At 36.0% G+C, this 20694-nt stretch overlaps 1 protein-coding gene and 1 long non-coding RNA gene across 7 annotated transcripts in view; one reads left to right on the forward strand and one right to left on the reverse strand.

Moving 5' to 3' along the window:
- nrm (neuromusculin) overlaps positions 1 to 20694 on the reverse strand; it is a 593812-nt gene that overhangs the window by 153105 nt on the left and 420013 nt on the right. The gene's annotated exons all lie outside the window — the stretch shown is intronic.
- LOC135831120 (uncharacterized) overlaps positions 1 to 20694 on the forward strand; it is a 375747-nt gene that overhangs the window by 69231 nt on the left and 285822 nt on the right. The gene's annotated exons all lie outside the window — the stretch shown is intronic.

The raw sequence follows: 20694 nt of genomic DNA on the forward strand, positions 1-20694 counted from the left end.
CCACACCACTCTACAACACCCGTAAATCGTTTTATTAGATTTACGCGCTCGTTGGGTCTCTCTTTTCTTTTTTTTGTTTTCTTTCTTTATTCTTTCGTGCTTTCTTTCTTTCCAATATTCTAATATCGTTCGATAGTTATTTTTCCAGTTTCAATGAAAAAGAAAAAAAAAACTTTTCGTTAGCAAATTTATCCTTTAGAAAGAGTCAGCTGCGAAGGGGCGAGAAAAAGACATGGATTTCGGTTTCGAGAAATTTACTTACTTACGTATTTTTTATAGCGCGACAAAAAACTGTCGTAGATGGTAATTTTTTTTCTTCTGTTCGAGATAAAGAAAAAAGTGGTATTTGGGAAATTTTTTCGCGCAGATGGGTCGCGAGTTTAGAGATTGTAGAGAAAATTTTCCAATTTTAGAAGGATTTTTTATTCAATGTCAATATTTTCAATTTTTTTCACCTTTTTTTGGTTGAAAAATACATGGTACGTCGGTTAAGGAAACAGAAAAAAAACAATTGCGTTAGGTAATGTTTTTCAGATGAATTTCCTCAATTTGAAGTACAGTAACTTGAAATAAAAAGAAAGGAAATGGATTGAAAAATTAAACTTCCTCCGTCTCAAATGAACCCAGACAACAACAAGAATCACATCAAGAATAGTACATTTGAAGCATCTTTTTATTTTTTCGCTCGAAAATTCTAATTTCAATTTTCTCATGAAAATGGATCAATTCAGATACCAAATGAAGTAACAACCTGAAAAAAGTAGTTTTTTTTAATTTTCTGATTTTTTGAGGGGCTTTAAGGACCATCTTTTCATAATATTGTGGTGTCGGGGGGGGGGGGTTGGTTCAGAAGTATTGAATGGTGATTTTTTTTCAATGAAAGTGGATCAAATTCAAGGATTAGAAGCAACAAACGTGAAAAAGTTTGTATTTTTTGAGCGAAGGCTCCATTATCAGTTTTTCATTGAAGAAGGGGGGAGGGGTACTTTTTTCAACGAAAAAGGACCAAATTTTCTATAATCTTTAATAACACCTAAAACAAATGAAAATTTACTTCAGAGGCAGGTCAGAAGTTCACAACTTTGAAGTCAAACTACAAAAAATAACTCTTCATATCCAAATTAGTAAAATACCATAAATACCGTAAAATACCGTATTTTACCGTATTTTACCAGTGAACAAATTATGGTAATTTAACAGCCCTGCCCATGATGTAAAGATACATGGTAATGTGGGAAATTATAAAGGGTGTGTTAGAGGATGTACTTGAAGGTTACCACGGCTACGCTCCAAAGACTAAGAGTGTGTAAGATCACTTGATTCCAGCTATTTGCAGTGGCAGGAGTCTCATCAGATGATGAAGGTTAGGCATAATTCTATTTATTGGCATTTGGCAGGGATCTATTTTGAGTCACATGTTCTTAGCTACATATTTGCAGTGGCAGGAGTTTCATCAGATGATGAAGGATTAGGCATAATTCTATTTATTGGCATTTGGCAGGGATCTATCTCGAGTCACAAGTTCTTTGTTTTACCCCAATGAAGATTTGGGATCAATGTGTTTTATTAATCATTTTAAGTCGGATTTACCCAACGGGATAATTTGACGTTTGGTTATCTTTTGCAGCCAATTTGGGATGTGCCCGGGCATTTTGAATTGGAGCGTGTTTAATCGGTCCTTGCGTAAGTAAAGCAGCCATCATAGCCACTATTATTGGAGTAGGCAAAGGTTACGGAGATGGTGAGACAGTCAGCAGCAGGTAAGCACAGACTCACATGGTGGTGCCTCCACTGAATTAATTATAGCCTAATCTAGTTAATTGATGAAGTCATTTTATTGCAGGTTGATGACAATGATCTGAGACCTACAAATGTTTAGTCCTTTTAGCATACATTAATTATAGTGAAAATATAGTTGGATAAGATATCAATGTCTGTTAATTGCCATGATCACCCGAGGTCTGTACCACTAAGGGTACCTACCTTATTTATTAAAATGAATTGCATTTGTTACATACTATATATCTAATATATTAGGTATGTATACGATGAATATTGTTGAAACTTTGATAAAATAAACCTTGTACATAGTAAACTGTTATATGTTCATTTGCTATGTATTCTGTGTATGTTAGAGTCTGTTGGATTACCCAATCTTATGCCTATTCAAGCTAGCTTAAGGAGATCATTCGACACAAACTCTCTTACAGACGAGCATTTCCAAGCAGCCCTAACCTGTGTTAGCATCACGCTTTGCGCATGCGCGTGGACTTACCATAATATCCTTATCCTCGTGTATGAGTCTATTTTCGTATTTTTTCATTTTTTTCCCACTTCGATGATAGTTTTTCTGCAAGATGTTTTTAAAATGTAAGTATTTTTTTATTTTTCACAAAAAATCACGTTTTTTTCCAAATTTTTCAGTCAGGGTTTGCTTGTAACGTGTTGTGTAAGTAGGTATTTCGTATTTCAATAATTTTATGGGAAAAAAAATTCAAAGTTTCAATTTCGAACAGAATTCGGATGTTTTAATAAGCGATACTTAAAATTTGAGAGGAAACTTTTAAATAAAACAGAATTGAGTGTTACAAACACCAAAAAGGCAAAAACACGAAATGAGTTTCAACTTTTAAACAATAAAAAAGGTATTCAATTAAAACATAGGTAGAGGTACAAGTCCTGTTAAAATTTTTTTCATTTTTTTCATAAAATTATTGAAATACCTACTTACACAACACGTTACAAGCAAACCCTGTCTGAAAAATTTGAAAAAAACGTGATTTTTTGTGAAAAATAAAAAAATACTTAAGGTCTTTTTATAATGCTACGTTTTATTCTACGGCAAAAATTTCAAAGTGCTTTTTTTACGGCAAAGTAAAATTGTAGCATTATAAAAAGGCCTTAACATTATAGAAACATCTTGCAGAAAAACGATTATCGAAGTGGAAAAAAAAATGAAAATATGAAAATAGACACACATACACGAGGATATAAGGAATAAGGATATTATGGCAAGTCCACGCGCATGCGCAAAGCGCGATGCTAACACAGGTTAGGGCTGCTTGGAAATGCTCGTTCTTACAGTAATCCTTCCCGTTCTCACCTTAATGATAACACATTCAATGTGAAATGTCAAAAATGAAGTATAGTCCAAATTTCACTTTTCCAAGTATATTTCCCTTCATTTTGTTCTATAATAAGGTACCTAGGTACTTTTGTAATTATTTTGCTGACAACATTTTTGATTTCAATCGAATCATCCTAATCCATCAGGAAAATAAATAAAGCAAGATGAAAATAAAAGCTTACTAAGCAACACGTGCATCTATATGACACAATAATAAACATGTATCGGTGAGAAATGTTCGTAATTCAATACCCAATATCTGTTCTTCTGTTGCCTTTTGCCCTCCACCCCCCTCCCTTCTCCGCAGCCATAAACACATTTCATTCTTCGAAAACTGTTTAAGGTACCATCGCACACTTGTTATAGATTAAAGGCGTGATAAGCAATCGTTAAAAATTAAGTACTCGGGGAACTTTGTCGTCTTCGTGTTTTTCTCTTTCTTTTTTTCAACATTACTAAAGGCCAGCTTGGAGATATCTCGAGAAATAGATCCCCTAGTAGTTAGTGGTAGTGGTGTATTGTGTGTGTGTATGGAGAGCTAAATGCTTGGTAACGAGTCTCTAAAGGGGCGTGAATTTAATCAAATCGCGTTAATTTTCTTGTATAGGCTATAAAACGTGTTACGATGGAGCAGAGTAAATTCGACTTTACCTTCTTATCGTGACAAGATGGTGGTTAGTAGCCCTATAGCCTTGTTATGGAAATGGGTGCGTGTGTGTAGTATATTAGGAAAGGTGATCGTCTGGGTGATTGACGAAGAGGTACTTATTGATTTTATCGCGAGTTCATGTGTCTTTATAACAGGAGTGAAATGAGTAGCTAACGAGAGATAAGCTGAGTCAATCAGGGATGCAAGATGAGGAATCTTTGGTTCGATTTCATTCTGAAATCAAACAATATAATATAACCCTCCACATAGTTTCAAATACACGAGTCGTTCGTTGGGTGTTATTTGAATTCTCTCCGGCAAATTAAATTACCCTCGTGCACTCAAAGTTATAGCAAATTATCAGATCGAAGGAGTCGAACGCAACCATTGACACACCCAACAAGCATTGTGAAAACAGGTATGTATTATTCGTTATTTGCAGAAGCCCGAAAACCTGAGCAGGGATAATTACACGAGCGCGAAAGTTGCCGGCACTAATTACAAGCTGTCTAAAGGTCAAGGTTACCGTCTCTCGGTCGCTAATGAGAAATTGCCTCGAAAAAAGAATTAAAAATTCTATACCTACGTACCTATTATCCGAATGGGCAAAATTTTCCCGTAAAATGAACGAGTTAATTTTGAAAATACGAAATGAAGAATGGATCGCGGAGCGAACGCAAATCGGCTATATCTCTCATCTGCGGTATTCGGATGGTTTTAATTTCAGCCTGGGCAAAAAAAAAAGGGAATAAAGGCGATAAATTATTCGTCCGATGCGATGTGAAAATAATCGAAAGCTAATTAAGCTCTGTAACGATAATTTTTTTCTCTATGCCGATTCCATAGTCGCCTACGGCAAGGCGTAGCGGGTTGAAACGTTGTAAAGAATGCGGTAATTTTGCTAGATCTCGATTTTTCTGCGAGTTCAGAGTGTTCAGACGATGCTTTGGAAAAGAAAATGTTACTTATTCAGTCGAAAGCAAACTATGGTCATTGTGGTGAAAACAATTTGAATTTGATTTTTGTTAGCAGAATGAACTCGGCACACAAGAACACACAACCCCCCACGACAAAAAATAAACTGCTACAAAGCACAATAGAAGAAATTAAACCAAAAAGCACGACAAAAAATGGCGAATAATAAAAAAAGCACCTCAAAAATGAAGCACGCAAAAAAAATGTCACGACAAAAAAGGTAAGAACTAAGAAATGATTACTTACAGTCAATTTACTTGTTTGGTACTTATTCAATTTACAGGGTAATTACGGTAATTTACGTGGTGATTACAGCAATTATTAAGATAATATTTATTTACAATAATTAAAGACAATAATTTACTACACTATTGAAGTAACTTATTTCGTAATTACGGTAATTTACTGGGTTATTACAGTCTTTCAACTTGTAATTACAGTAATTTGAGGGCAGTAATTCACAAAGTATTTGTGGTAACTTACAGAGTAATTATGGTAACTTAAGGGGTAATTATGGTAACTCACGGAGTAATTACAGTAATTTACGGGGTAATTTAAGGGGTAATTACGGGGTAATTAAAGTGGTGACTACGGGGTAATTAAAGTGGTTACTACGATGTAATTCAAGTGGTAATTACGGAAATTTACAAGGTAATTACGGTAATTTACAAGATAATTACGGTAATTTACAAGATAATTACGGTAATTTACAAGATAATTACGGTAATTTACAAGAAAATTACGGTAATTCACAAAGTAATTATGGTAATTTACAGGGTAATTACGGTAATTTACAAAGTAATTAGGGTAATTTACCATGTAAATCTGGTAATTTACAATGTAAATCTGGTAATTTACAGGATATTTTGGTAATTTACAGGGTAATTACGGTAATTTACAGAGAAATTTAATAATTACGCATACAGGGTAATGCCAGTAATTTACAGGGTAATTCTGGTAATTCCGGTGATTATGGTAATTTACATGGTAATTCTGGTAATTTACCAGAGCATGAAAACCGGATAAATATCACTCTCCGTTTTAGTTTTGGTTGTATGTTTTTTGAAAAAATAAAGGTTTTGGTTTCGGTTTTTATAAATATTGCTCTCTGGTCCTGGTTTTGGTTGAAGTTTAGATTTCTAAGGAATTGGTTTTGGTTTGGTTTTTCAGTTTTTTTTAAACAAAATTCTCAATTAGGTAATTTGTTTGTAAGCAATAATTATAATGGTGCAAGGGGTCAAAATTGAGGTTTTTTGACATGGAGAATCCAATGGTAAAATTATTTTCACCTGGAATACATGGTTTCTACTTTACTTTTTACTACCCAGTAATCAGGCAAATTACTTTAAAAATTCCAAAACCAATTCAATTTTTAATTAGTTGTAGTTTCGGTTTCAGTTTTGAATTTGAGAAATAACGTCTCCTGGTTTTGGTTTTTGTTGTGGGAAAATAACGCTCCTGGTTTCGGTTTTGAGCAATTTTAATCAGTTTTTGGGGGTTTTGTTTTCGGTTTGCATTCCCTATAATCTACTTGGTAATTGCGGTAATTACAATAATTTACATGGTAATTCCGGTAATTACGGTAATTTACAAAGTAATTCCGGTAATTACGGTAATTTACATGGTACTTTTGGTAATTTACTGGGTGATTACAGTAATTTAAAGAGTAATTACAGTATTCTACGGGGTAATTGCAGTTACCCGGTAATTCTGGCAATTGACTCAGTAATTATGGTAATTTGTGGAGCAATCAGTAATTACGGTAATTTATCAGGTAATTACGATGATTTGCTGTGTAATTACAATGGTTTTCCATATAATTGTAGCAATTCAATGAAATTTCACAAACTTCTTGCTTCATGACCCGAAGTGATTATAAAAAGTAGAATTCCAAATTGTCCAATTTGAGAGGTACCTCGTTCAAACGATCAGTAGTACCAATTTAAATTCACTAATTAACAAAATACTGGGAAACACCGAACACGCATCACTACCAGCACGTAAAGTCCAAAATCTTTTGAAATCCGCATTTCAATTATTAGTCGAAAAAATTGTTGCTCTTGGATTAAAATGCCTTAAACGGACACGTGCATGCATCTTATCCCTTCAACTCCTCTCCACTTATCATCATTATCGGATGTATAGTACAACAGTTAGAGTTTCGTTTCGCGTACTTTCGAGTGCGACGGTTCGGAACCGAAAATGCGAAAGGATAAAGGAAGCGTGAAGATGGAGCAAGCGAAGAAAAAAACAAGGCACCAGTCGAAATACTTACGTAAGAACCCCCTTTGGCACGAAGAATAAGTCGATCCGGAATACAAGTTTCTTAAGTGAGTTCGCAATACATATATCCAAAGACGAAGACGACGCTACCACGCCACTGCATCCAAAAGTACACAGTAAATGTAGAAAGCAGGGGAACCAGAAACGCAGCCAAGACAAAGAGACCCCCAGCAACCGGGGCCAGGGTGAAAAAAAAGTTGATAATTTTACCGACTACGTAGGCCTTTGTTTGGCGACCGAAGAACAAAAAGACAACCTACCAACATAACGGATCCCTCAAGTAGTTCGGGGGTGAGTCGAGTCGAGTCGCCATGGTTAAAATTAGCCAGCCGTGACAAGGGGTAATGTTTCAAGCGTGTATATTCATTTTTCTTTTTTCTTTTCATTCTTTTTTTTCCCACTTTGTGACCCTGGCTGGCTCGCCGTCAGGGCAAAACGATAAAGCTCACCAAGTACAAATCCGACCGCATTACTGGTCTCGTCCTCGTCGTATCCATTTCATCTTTGCTCGACCATCGTCTTTCTTCGCCGCCCACCACATACTACAACAAGGCAGGCTATACGATATCTCTTTAATCTAGTTAATCGAGGAGAAGGAGTCGGGCGTCAAGACTAATTCGAATGCCGAATGCCGCAGAGGAAAAACCGCCTGTGTCGTTTTCTTTTGCTGCATTTTAGTAGTAGGAAAATTTTTTATTACTTTGCAGCGACGACGAAGGCTGTACAAGCAGCGCCGTAAAATACGTAAAATCCGATTTTATAGCTGATAGACGTATTCGATGGTACACTTTGGCGCGAATTTATAAAGATAAAATGCTATGCGACCCACGGTCCTCTATACATACGCAAAAGGGCATACTACCAAAATGGACGACAGGGTGAGAAAAATCACGTCTCGGATTGTCCTAAATACGAACCAAATCGTTTTAGTAGATCAAATCGCACGGCGTACGAAAAGCCACCTCCACCCTAGACCTCATCTAGACTCAGTTCCTTATCGCGAAAGCTGCGTATATATTTTACCAAAGTATAAAATATATTAATATTTGGCCTTTCGCTTTCCTTCTTGGGCGAAATCGAGACAAAAACGACAAAAACTGTAAAAGCGAGTCCTGGTTGGGAGGAAGGGGGTGGGTGAGAGATGCAAGTTTCGGTCACATCTTAAATACACATTTAGTCGAATGGAAAAGTTTTTCCAGCCTCTGGTAAGTTTCTTTATTAGGTACAATGGCGCAGAACGAGAATGACGGCATCAAAATGAGCGCCGGAGGAGGAGAGGAGGTGGCAAGGCGAAAGGTACAGCGACGAGGATACTTTCTAAAGGCGCGATATAAATTTCGAACACGTACGGTGTAAATCGTTTAATTAAAAGGGATACGATTTCGTAGAATTGTAATTTGAACGTGAAACGTACGCAAAGGCGAGAAAATGCTGGCAGTGGGGGAAGGCCGAAGGGTCGACGCTAGCGCCGCCTGTCTCCACTGCAGTAGAATATCGAAAGGGAAAAAGTACTGGAAAAAAATTTTCACGCCGAGAAAGAGAGCTCGGTCTCTCTCGTCTCTGCGTATAGCATAAAGCATTACTATACATATCTGCCGTTATAATATTACCAATCTACGTGAGTGTTGGCATTTTGGCCGCTGCGAGCTCAGATTTACATATAATATTGGGTTTCATTTACATCAAAATCAAGCCTCTATTATTGGCGACAAGCTATACACCATCGTGTGTGGCCATGGATATGTCACACGTCCTCCCTCCTGTATATACCTCCACTGACAAGGTCCGTTTTCGCAACGAAGGCTGTTTAAAAGGGACTGGGACGTTTTGGGGTACAGGGTATGAAGGGAATTGGTGCGGCTAAGTTATATATTGTATATTTATCGTCATTCGATGCGAGTTTCGGATATTATTTCGTCGCTATGCTGAATGCTAAAGCCAATTTTACTCGAATTTCGCTAACCGTATGGAAATTTAACGATAGTAATCTCGTTGCGAAATTTTTACCCCTGCGCCATCGCGCGTCCCAGCTACATAGCGATGGTATATTTAGGTTTTTACCTGTGCAAATGAGATGAGATTATACTTCTGGGTAGAGTTATAGGTGGTCGAATTTACTACGTGAAATTTTACCTATTTTTGGTTTGACTTTTGTACAGAAAAATCATCTGCGATGTGTAGATATATGGATGCTATTATGTGATTTGTATTCAAAAATTCCAGGCACAAAAAATAAAATCGAAAGCAATGTATTTCGCAAAAATATTAATTTCATAATTAATGAATTCGCGTGATAGGATCGTTGCAGTTTTTTGTCGAAATATCAAAACAGTGATCACACTTTTTGATGGTTATTTTGACAAAATCTGTACCATTTCGAAAGATCGGATTTTATCACCTCAAATAGCTTCATTTTAGCTGAAAAAATTAGATTCTAAAAATTTAAGTTCAAAAACTAGATTTTAACCATTGTCTCAACTTCTAAAGGCCTCTCTCCCTTCTCTCATCTTTGGGGATTCTAGTCAGGTCTCAATAGGTCATCCCCTAGCTAATTTTGTCAAAAGCAGTTTTATGATTGATTATTGTTGTACATGTCAATACAAATAAATTGAGCCCAGATGGCTGGTTGTAAGCCAAACACCACTAATTCAATTTCAAATAGAAGAAGTCTCTTTTCTTGACCAACCTATTTATAATTGACCTGTTTTCTAATGCATCTAGCGTATGAAAAATTCGTGCCCAGCCTGGGAATCGAACCCAGGCCCTTCGGATTGCCAGTCCAGCGTGCAATTACAAATAGGTTGGTCAAGAAAAGAGACTTCTTCTATTTGAATTATCTCACCAGCCTAAAAGTAATTCCCTGCAGGTTGTCTATCTGCACTTACTAACACCACTAGGCAAATGATCTACAAAATCAGATTCCAAGAAAATGTCAGATTTTCCAGTTTCCCCATCAGTTGGCTGTTAGTGGGCTGCTGTAAGTCACCAGAGGTACTTCATTCAATATTTCAAATGCAGTTGGCGTATTACAGAGATCCCTGGAAAAACCAACACCTGAAGACATCAGCTGTTTGAAACGTGTGATTTGTTACTTGCAAGGTAAGATCAATTTTAAGTTTGTTTATAAACACGATCCAACTGTCAAACAGCTCAAATGTTATAGTGACTCAGATTACACTGAATGTCCAAATAATATGTGTCATTCCACAGGTAATGGACCCATTTGGTCGATATTGAGTTATGGGTTGGGGGGGGGGGGGGGGTGAAGTAGACCTCCGGAGAAATCATATGAGCTGGATAGAATTCCAAAAAGTGTGAAAAAAACCTCCAAAAAATCCATAATTAAAATTTTGAAAAGCTCAACTTTTGAGAAAATCACCTTCAAAGTTTTTTTTTCTGAAAAAAGCTGAAATTTCATGTAATCCCAAGACCTTCATACCTAAAATTGAAGATTATTGTTTCTAATGTCAAATATTACTACCCAACTGCAATAGCGATTTTTTTTTACTCAATATTTTCATGTTTATGAGCATTTTAAGCCTGAAAAACAATGATTAATAAATTAAAATTTTGAATAAAAATTCATTAATCTGTTCAAAAGCAAAAAAAATTATTAAATTACATTTTCTGTTAAAATTTAACTTATAAAAATAAAAAATTGTAAAAAAAAATTTTTCATAACTTCCCAAGATGCGATTTGATCCCACGCCTCCTGCGCCACAATCCAGTATCAGTGCCACACAGCTAGCGCTGCACCTAGGTAAAACGTGTCTAGGTGCAGTATAATTTGGAGGGTATTTTTTCGAAAGTCTTCGGAAATGAATTTTCTGCGAAAAAAAAAACAAAAACGACCAAATGGGCCCTTCTTAGAAAAACTTTGGTTCCATTTTTCTCCGCTTGGGGCGCACCTGAAGCCTTGATACTTTGACACGCGATAGTCAGATATGTTCTACATCAAAATCCATCAAAACCTCAATTATCAGTTCTTTTGACTTTTTCACTAAAAACACGATTATCTTAATAAATAGAAACGACCAAATGGGCCCATTACCCATGGAATGACACATATGTACATCTCAATTGACAACCGGCATTCTGATTAAATATGCTGATGCGGCGTATCCTGGATCAGTAAACAACAGCAGTTGGAAGCTGACTTGAATTGTAAAGCCAAACTAATTGCTGCTCACAAAGCATTGAAAGAAGCCATTTGGATATCTTGACTGTTTTGAGAGTTGAATCAATTTACAGTAGAAGCTTGATGTAACGCTTCCGGTTATAACGCTAATTTTGTTATAACACTGATTTCTTCTGGTCCCTAGACAGCCCCATTCACTCAAAAACTTTCGCTTATAGTGGGCTTTGGCTTATAACACTCTTTTTTTTTGGTGCCTTAAGAAGTGTTATAACAAATACTATCAACTGACAATACTGGCAACTCCATCGAAAAATGGTGTTTTAGACTCCTATAGCGGCCTAGGTTGAAACTAAATCATTACCACAACTACCCCAAGCATCTGATTTGCTTATTCAAATTTCGCGGACGCGCGAGATTCAAACCAGTTATAAACCAACCAATCAGAGCATTTTTGATAAGAGTTAGTTTTTACCCCGGCCGTTCAGATCGCGCTATTACTGCGACAAAAACGCCCAATGTATTTTAAATGGAGTTGCCAGTATTGTCAGTTGATAGTATTTGGTTATAATAACAAGCTTTTACTGTAATTGAAATTCTAGTTCTTTTAGTGGATAATGAAAACACCATTGAAATTGCCAAAATCGTTGAACTTCACAGTAGAATGAACAGGCTTGTTAACAGGTTTTTAACTATTAACCAGGGTTGGGCATCTACGCGTAGAATAGCCTATTCTACATTTTGGTGTAGAATACGTAAAATTTGATGTAGAATGCGTAGAATGCGTGTAGAATGCGTAGAATGCGTGTAGAATGCGTAGAATGCAGCAAAATCACCCATCTGAAAGCCAAAAAAATTTTTATTTACCAAAAATGCACTTTTGAAAAATGAAAGTTCAACTTTTTTGTTCAGGAAATTAAATTTTAAATATGAATTTGGGGTTTCTTCTTTTTAATTATATAATATGATTATAACATATATTATAATTTTAATTTATGATTGAAAATTTGAGAAAAGAAATTAATACACTTAGGTACGAACTGAAAATTTGTTTTTTTAACCTTACTAGTTACTATTAGGTACCATTTCATTTTTTTACATACCAGCATTGGATTAAATGATGCAAAATATGAAAAAAAGATAAGTAAGTATTTCGAAAAAATAAAAATAATCTGCACGTTTATTCTACAGGTATTCTACGCATTCTACGCATTCTACGCATTCTACACATTCTACATTTTTTTCGGGCTATTCTATACACACGCTATTTTACGCGTAGAATGCCCATGTATTCTACATGGTGTATTCTACGGCACAACCCTGCTATTAACCATAACCGCAAATTAACCGGTAAATTGACCAGATAAAAAATTAACCATAACCAAAAAACCTTTTTTTTTGAAATATCACCAACCATAACCATAACCGTAGCCGTTTTCTGAGATCAAAATGAACCATAACCATAACCTTGACCAAAAAATTTTTAGAAAAAAACTGGTAACAATAAAATTAATTTCTTCTTATCTGAGTTTTTTTTAATGTGATTTTTGTAGTGATTTGAAATTTTAATCAAAAAAATGATCAAAAGATAAAATAAAAAATGTGAATAGAAAGTTCAAAAAATTTGAAACTAGGTATAAGTTGCATCATACTCATTATTCATTAAACTATTAAAGCTCGATCTTAAATGATATTTAATAAAAAGAGATGATAAAGAATTGTCTCTTGAAAAAATTATTAAATTTTGAATTCAAATGTTACCAGTTTTCCAATTTTTTAAACTTCAAAATTTCAAACTCTGAAAGAATTTTTGGAAATTTTCAAATTTTTAACTGTAATTTTAACCATCAAGTAACTGAAATTTTAAGCTCAACTGGAAAAATTAACACCAAAAATTGTAACCTTAACCTTAACCATTAACCGAAAAAAATGGTCATCAATAACTGTAACCTGAACCTTAACCGTAACCTTTAACCAAAATTTTGAATTTCTTGTTAAATTTTCAACTGTAACCTTGAACGGATTTTTTTTTTCAGTTAACAAGCCTGAGAATGAAGCATATCCAGAGGAAGTACTTGTTCATTTGTGACTCAATTTGAGTTAACATGATCAGTGTAAATCATGTTAGAACTGACAATGAGCAGCAATTCGCTGATGTTCTGATGAAGCCTTTACTGTGTCCGAGATTGTCAATTTTATGAGAACAATCTGGACTGATGTCATTGATCTAAGCTTTAGATTAAAGCTTGATAATTCTAAAATCAGGGAAAGTGTTTAAATAAATGTAAAAATTGTGTCATTATAGGTAGGTAATTATTTTTTCATCAAAATTAGTACTTATTTGTTGGTGTATAGGAATTGAATTGAAGGAATCATTCACATTAATTTACTTTGCTCAAAAAAATTAATATTTTATGGAAAAGTTTTATAAAAGCCCTTAAACCCGTTTTTTGATTATTTTTTTTCAAATTTTCAAAAATTCGCTGAAACCAAATCCGATTCCAACCTTACTTTTTCAGTAACACAAATACTCACCAAGATTTCATCGCGATTGCAACCAAATATCGCGCCGGTTTAAGGCATTAGCGATAGATGCTCGACCAACGAGCGAAAATTTCAGGTTGATCAGTTTCTCGTCCCTTTAGTATAGTCGATGTTAATAACCCCCTTTAAAAAGGATTTAGAATCCATCGTTCACTCTTCCTCCTTATACCGAACAGACTTAGCAATATCGAGGAAGATTTTTCGTATACTTTTAACGGCTTAAAGCTCGAGTAACCTGGTACTTAGAAGGAGTTTGTGTATGGTCGATGGAACACGGTCGATGCTGCCGATGCTCGATTTGTAGGTATTTATTAACGGCATCGTAGGTATACTTACGTACCAGAATAAATCCCACCTTCTTTTATCGTTCATCTCTTTTTTACCTCTACTTCATCGAGAATTCACCGAAGCGAGAAATTTTTAAACAATTTTTCCAAGTTTAAGTATAATTTTTAAGGATAAAGGAGAGAATTTGAGGAAACAGGGGCCAGATGAGGACGATGGATTAACAAAAATGAAACTTTTTTTCGCTTTTCGATTTAGTTAGGTACCTCACACTTCTACTTCTGTTCGTGTTTGGAGTAATCGACGACGCCATACAATACGGTATATTTTTCCGCTTCGAGGATGAAAAGCAGCCGAGGAGAGAACGGTGAGAAATAATGAGAGAGAGAAAAAAAAATGGAAAAAATTTCCAAAATCCCAAAAAGGTTTTTTTTTTTTATAATCTCGAAAGTGTCTTTATTTAGCGTAGCAGCTTTAATGGAGATGTTATGTTCGGCTTTGATTGTTTTTTAATGTTATCATATTTTTACGAGCGCCGCAGATGAAAATCAAAAAGACTCGAATGCCTATTTTTTTCCGCCCCGTCAAACGCTCTGTTGATCGAATGAACGAGAGAACTGGAGCGGATTATGACGAAAAGATGGAAAAGCTCGGCAAGAAAAAAGTATTATAACGAGGATTGGAGGCAGGAAAGGGGGCGAAAGTATCAAGAACTCGTTTCACCTAAGAGCACATTGCTCCGGTATCGATGCCCGGATAAGGTATCTGTACCTCGTTTAACGACGTCATTTTGATCCGCTATCTCTATGGCACCTTGTACGCGAAAAAATAGGTAAAAAAGAATAGTGATAGGTACTAAAGTCGTCCAGGCAAAAAGAGAGCAAAAAAAAAAGGGTTAATGAAGTGGTTTGTTGTTTCAGAACGAACGAAACAGAGACTAACGTGTCGCATAAAATAACAAAGCCGGGTAAAATTTTTACGAACTTTTAAGCTGAAATGTAATAAAACCCGAAAGAGTGTAAAAGACGCGTTCACCGTATTACACGACGAGTTACTCGTCCGGACCAAGATTCATTGCCGTAGATCGGCCGGTAATAAAAAATTGTCCCTTTTTTCCAGCGCAGCATCGACTTGACCTAGTCTTACTTTCTTGGTGTTGGTTTTAAGGTGTCGTGTAAATGAAATCAGAGAATGCCTGAAAATTCTAGAAAACCAAGCAAACTTTTATAGAAAAGTTGCAATTTCGGTATTGAAATCAAAACCGGGTTCAGAATCGAAGTAGGTACTTTCGAAAATATAGAACTCGACACATAGCCCAGTCAAATAGCAGAAAAAAATGGGCGAACCCAAACATAATTGCAAACAAAAGTTTTTTTGGTGAATATTGTCTAGGGTGGTGTGCTGAACAACATACTACAAGTCCCCGCCCCTACCCCACGAGCAAAGCCCCCCAAAATCATAACATGACCCCGAATGGATGAAAAGGGTCCAAAATCATACCATCGAACAGTACCCTATCTGTGATCAACATATCCAAATTTCAGCTTCCTAGGTTATCCCCACTCCTTTTAAGGCGGAAAAAACCGAAAATAGAGGCAAAATAAGAGGATTTTTAGCTTAATTCCGCTTTAAATGGGGTGGGGATGACCTAGAAAGCTGAAATTTGGATATGTTGATCACAGATAGGGTACTGTCCGATGGTATGATTTTGGACCCTTTTCATCCATTTGGGGTCATGTTATGCCCCTCCAAAAAAATGGCCTTTCTGTAATTTTCAACTTTGACCCTCCCCACTCCAGAGGTCAACTCTAGCTCCCAAAAGAATCCCATTCCCCAAGTTTGACTTCATCTTATCAATTAGAACAGGTTACAAGTCCCAAATCATAAAATGTAAAATTATTGAAATCACATCACTTTGAGGGGTCGTACCGCCACCCCCCTTGAGGCTAGGGAGTTGGTCGATAGCTCATTTGATAGGTATTGGGAAGGAGATGAAATGATGAAATGTATTATTTTCTATTATTTATGTGTATACTTTTATTCCATTTAAATTTTAATGTTAGCATCATTAGCAGTACTTATCTATATTTATCCTTAACCACATCTATTTGAACTGCTGTACCTGCATTACTTAAACTTAAGATGACTTTTGTAAATGCAGCATAGCTGCCCATTGCACGAATAAACTTGAATTGAATTGAATTGAATCACCAGGCTCATTTTACTTAAAATTCAATATTTCAGGAGTACTTGATGAAAAACTGATTTTGGGGGGCTTTAATCCACTGTGGGGGGGAAGCTCGTGCGGTAGGGGCGGGGACTTTTAGTATGTTGTTCAGCACACCACCCTAGACAATATTCACCAAAAAAACCTTTGTTTGTAATTATATTTGGGTCAAATTGCATATTGACTGGGCTAACATCCGTATCGCAATTTTCGAAATTTGAGGCGCAAGAAGTCCCAGAACCCTCCTAATGTTGATTTGGGTTCTTGGGTCGAACCGGTTTCGGGATTGGAATCAATTTTGTGTAGCAAAATGACAACTTTCGACAAGCACTTTTTTTTGGCAAAAAATACATAAGTCTGGTTTTTGAACAAAAATGGAAGTTTTTGAACAAAAATGGAAGTTTTTGAACAAAAATGGAAGTTTTTGAACAAAAATGGAAGTTTTTGAACAAAAATGGAAGTTTTTGAACAAAAATGGAAGTTTTTGAACAAAAATAGAACTTCATGACAAAAATTATGATCTCTGAAGAGAAATCACTAGGGCTAGGTAGGTCAAAGAACTTTCATTTTACATCGAAAATTTGCCAATTCATGAAACAAATTGAAATTTTATGCTACAATGTTAGAGTAGGAAGTATATGCCTACACTTTATTTATCAACAAGTTGTTTTTTTGACTCAAATTGTCACTTTTTTGCCTCAATTTTGTTTTTTTAATTCAAAATTTTTTTCAACAAAAAATTTCAATTTTCAGTCGAAAAATTCCATTTTTGGCCAGAAATTGTAATCATTTATAAAATTGCAATTTTTTAACAAAGTTTGTCATTTTTCACTCAAAAACTCGTCATTTCTATCAAAAGCTAAAACAACGAGTACTTGTAGAAAATTATCATCTTTCATCACAAATTGTCATTTTTTTTACTCAAAAATTTAATTTTATGTGGCTCAAAATAGTATTTTCTTGGTCCAATTTTTCCCACAAGAATTTTGTCAAGATCTGTCATTTTTGTCAAAAACTGTCGTTAATAATATTGTCGTTTTCAGAAAAAACAAAACAGATTTATTTCTACAAATCACCATTTTTATCAAGAAATATTTTTGGTCAAAAGCTGCCATTTTTATTTCACAAAATTCATTCCAATCCCAAAACCTGTTGGTCCCAAAACCTGTTGGTCCCAAAACCTGTTGGACCCAAAAACCCAAATAAACATTAGGAGGGTTCTGGAGCCATAAATTTCAAAAATTAAGATATGGACATCGAGTTCTACATATATTTTCGAAAATGCCTACTCCGATTCTGAAACCATCTTGATTTCAAAACCGAAATTGAGGCCCCTAGAGATGGCTTGAGGCGGTCTGAAAATTTTCAAAATTCAGTCAACAGAATTTCAGAGGAGGCAATATTGTCTCTCTTTGACAAAAACCATTTTTCTGAGTGGCCTTATGTTGCAGTTTTAGGTAATAAAACGCTGCGAATTTTTTTATTCATTGTTCGATACATTATTTTTGTGAATTACCCACTTACAATTTCTTGACTGATGGCGTTTCAGAATACTTTGAACCCCTCTCTCATCCATCGGAAGGATCTGGTAGACATCCTGGTATCATCAAAAGTATCAAGAAAGTTCACATCGAGACTTCAGCGACGAATTTATAAGAAAAAGTAGGAAGCTGGAAGGTGAAACACGTGCTTGGATCATACTTACACATTAAACTAAACTGTGCAAGGTAACGAACTGACACAGAGAATGTCTACAACTTCGCTTTGTCCAACGAAAGACTTTTTTCACTTTTATGTAGAGCGATGTAGAATCTCACATAGTAGCAGTAGTAAGCTGAGGAAGGCAGATAGGTTGGTGAGAGTGGGCCAGCGTCAGGAATAGCGATAAGAGACCGCACATAGTCTCATTACTTTGACATATCGCTTTGTCTGGACACGAGTATATTCTTTTATCTTTGAGGCCGAGTATGGTGTATAGGGGCCGAGCTTTTTGTATTCTTTAGCGAGACGAATAATGGCTCGGGTCGGTTTTAACGGCGTACTCAATTTTCATGAGCATTTCTCCGGGGACTTTTCCAGTCCGGACTGGCTGATAAGCGAAAGCTCCGCCGGTAATAAAACCAGGTATGGCAGTTTACGTAATCGCGTTGATTTTTAACGTTCGACCGAACGAGGATATACTGCAGAGGGGAGGGGGATGGCAGCGACAAGGAAACAGGACGTGTGTATGGACGACTAGTAAAAGAAGAAGAAGAGGACAATGTAACCTGGGTACCTATTTCTCTATTTAAACGAGCCTTTGGAAAAACGAGCTGCGCTGGAATCTTTTTTTCTCTCTCTCTGTATAGTCGGTCTGGATATATACTCGTATATTGAAAATGTAAATATTTCGATAAAAGTAAGCGGATAGCGAATTCGTGTTCCGGTAATAATGAAAATAATACCGAAACCAGGAAACAATACGCAAAGCCCAGACCAGAAAAAAAAAGTAAAGACTGAGAAGAAATCGTCGTCGTCGTCGAGCATCGTGTTTAGCATTTTTGATACGCAGCAACCCCCCCCCCCCCTGTCCTATCTGCACCACCATAAGCCGATGGTTTTGCTTTTTCAAGTGCTCGGTATACAGAGACAGAGGCTGAGAACGAGATATCTGTATCTTTGCGTCTGTTAGCTCGGCTAATTCGGTCGCAAAATCTTCGTCATACGTCTCGAATCACCTTATCGTTTTCTTTTACTGTACTCGGCCGCGCTTATCTCTATGCCTTTTCTGCGAGATATAAATATTTAATGTTTTCTCCGCATCTCTGCAGGTCGTAGTCGTTGTGGGAATTTTATTTTTGCCTCTCATTTTCTCGGTTTTTGAGTAGGTACCTATAACGATGAGGCGAATTTCGAGAACCGTGTAATTACGAGTATTCGAATTGGTGCATGGGACAGTATGTCCAGCGAGGCTTTCTCGACAAAGTGCTTTTAATTCGAGCTGCGCACAAATTTCGTCGTTACAGTAGGTAATTAGTAAATGAAAACTGGAGAGATTTCGTTGCCACGTGTTGTTTGACAGAAAGCTGACAGAAGAGAAGGGAATTGGGCAGACGATGGAATTACGAAAAATGATATTGTATTTTATCGTGTGTGTAGGTAACTTAACGAGCGATGTATGTATTACGTTAGTTGGAACGAGACACGTGTTTATATTGGATTACTCGATCAGAGCGATGGAAATGTTATTATAGAATTTCAATTTACGAATTAAGCAGGCCGACGACGCGACGTGGGCAACTGTGCATGTGGCGTGTGTCTATTTTTACCTATGCTGGGGTGTCGTGGTCACCGGGATTAATTTTTCAATTATTTGGATGCGTTTGCACCATTTACGATGATTAGTACTTACACAAATTGATGATCAATTTAAAATACTTATTTTTGAAAAAAAAACATACCTACATATTATGAAGGAACTTCAACGGATCAAAATTTTTGAAAACAGAAAATTCACCTGATTCTACAATTTTTTGACAAAAACACTACAAAAGGGAAACCAGGAAATAATATGTACATACTGGAAAGATGGGCGGGTCATTCTTCATCCTTATGCATTTTTTGCCCTCACCACAAAAAATTTTTAGTTTTTATTTGAAAAAAAAAACCTGAAAATTTTGTGTTTTTTTCAACTGAAAATCAAACAAAATTCAACATGTTTTTTTGAAGTCCAGAAAAATGTAAAATAAGTTGATAATAAAATGGAAAATTTCCACGAATGAAACGAGGTAGTGAATTTATGGATTAACTGAAGGTGAATTGACTTCTCTTTCAGATTTTTTCAACTTGGCAAATTTTACCTGAAAATGATAAGCCTACCTGAACAGACGTTGTGAAGAAATTCAAGAATATGCTGACCACAACAAATCAAGCATAGTATTCAAGATGATGAAACAGATCACCAGAGATTTTAAACTGCTATCATGTGAAATCACAGCCAAGGATGGTACAGTCGCATTGGACTCGAATAAGATTCTAGAGAACTGGAGATTGCATTGCAGCAAGCTATATCGGAGTGAACCACCGAACCCAAACAACAATGCAGTACCCAAAATTGAAGTGGACAGAGTAGAAGAGCCAGAAATCTTACTAGATGAAGTAAGAGATGCCATTAAGACGTTGAGAAAACTCAAAGTGTCTGGATGTGACAGTATTGAGACTGAGATATTACAGTCCATGGGTAAGAAAGCAGAGAAGGTGATCTGGAAGATATGTAACAACATATGGTGCAAAAGAGAATGGTCAGAAGATTGGTGCAAATCAGTGTTAATTCCTTGAAATTAAAGTCAGATGAGTGGTTGTTGGTAAAGCTCTCTACATTGGGCAAACTGGCAGAGCATTCAAAATACGCATTAAAGAGCACCTTAGCGCATGGAAAAATAAAAAACCCGGAGTATCTACGTTTGCAGACCATCTACTGACCAACAACC

This window comes from Planococcus citri, chromosome 1 (assembly GCF_950023065.1).
Source record: "Planococcus citri chromosome 1, ihPlaCitr1.1, whole genome shotgun sequence".
In the NCBI taxonomy this organism is placed as follows: Eukaryota; Metazoa; Arthropoda; class Insecta; order Hemiptera; family Pseudococcidae; genus Planococcus; species Planococcus citri.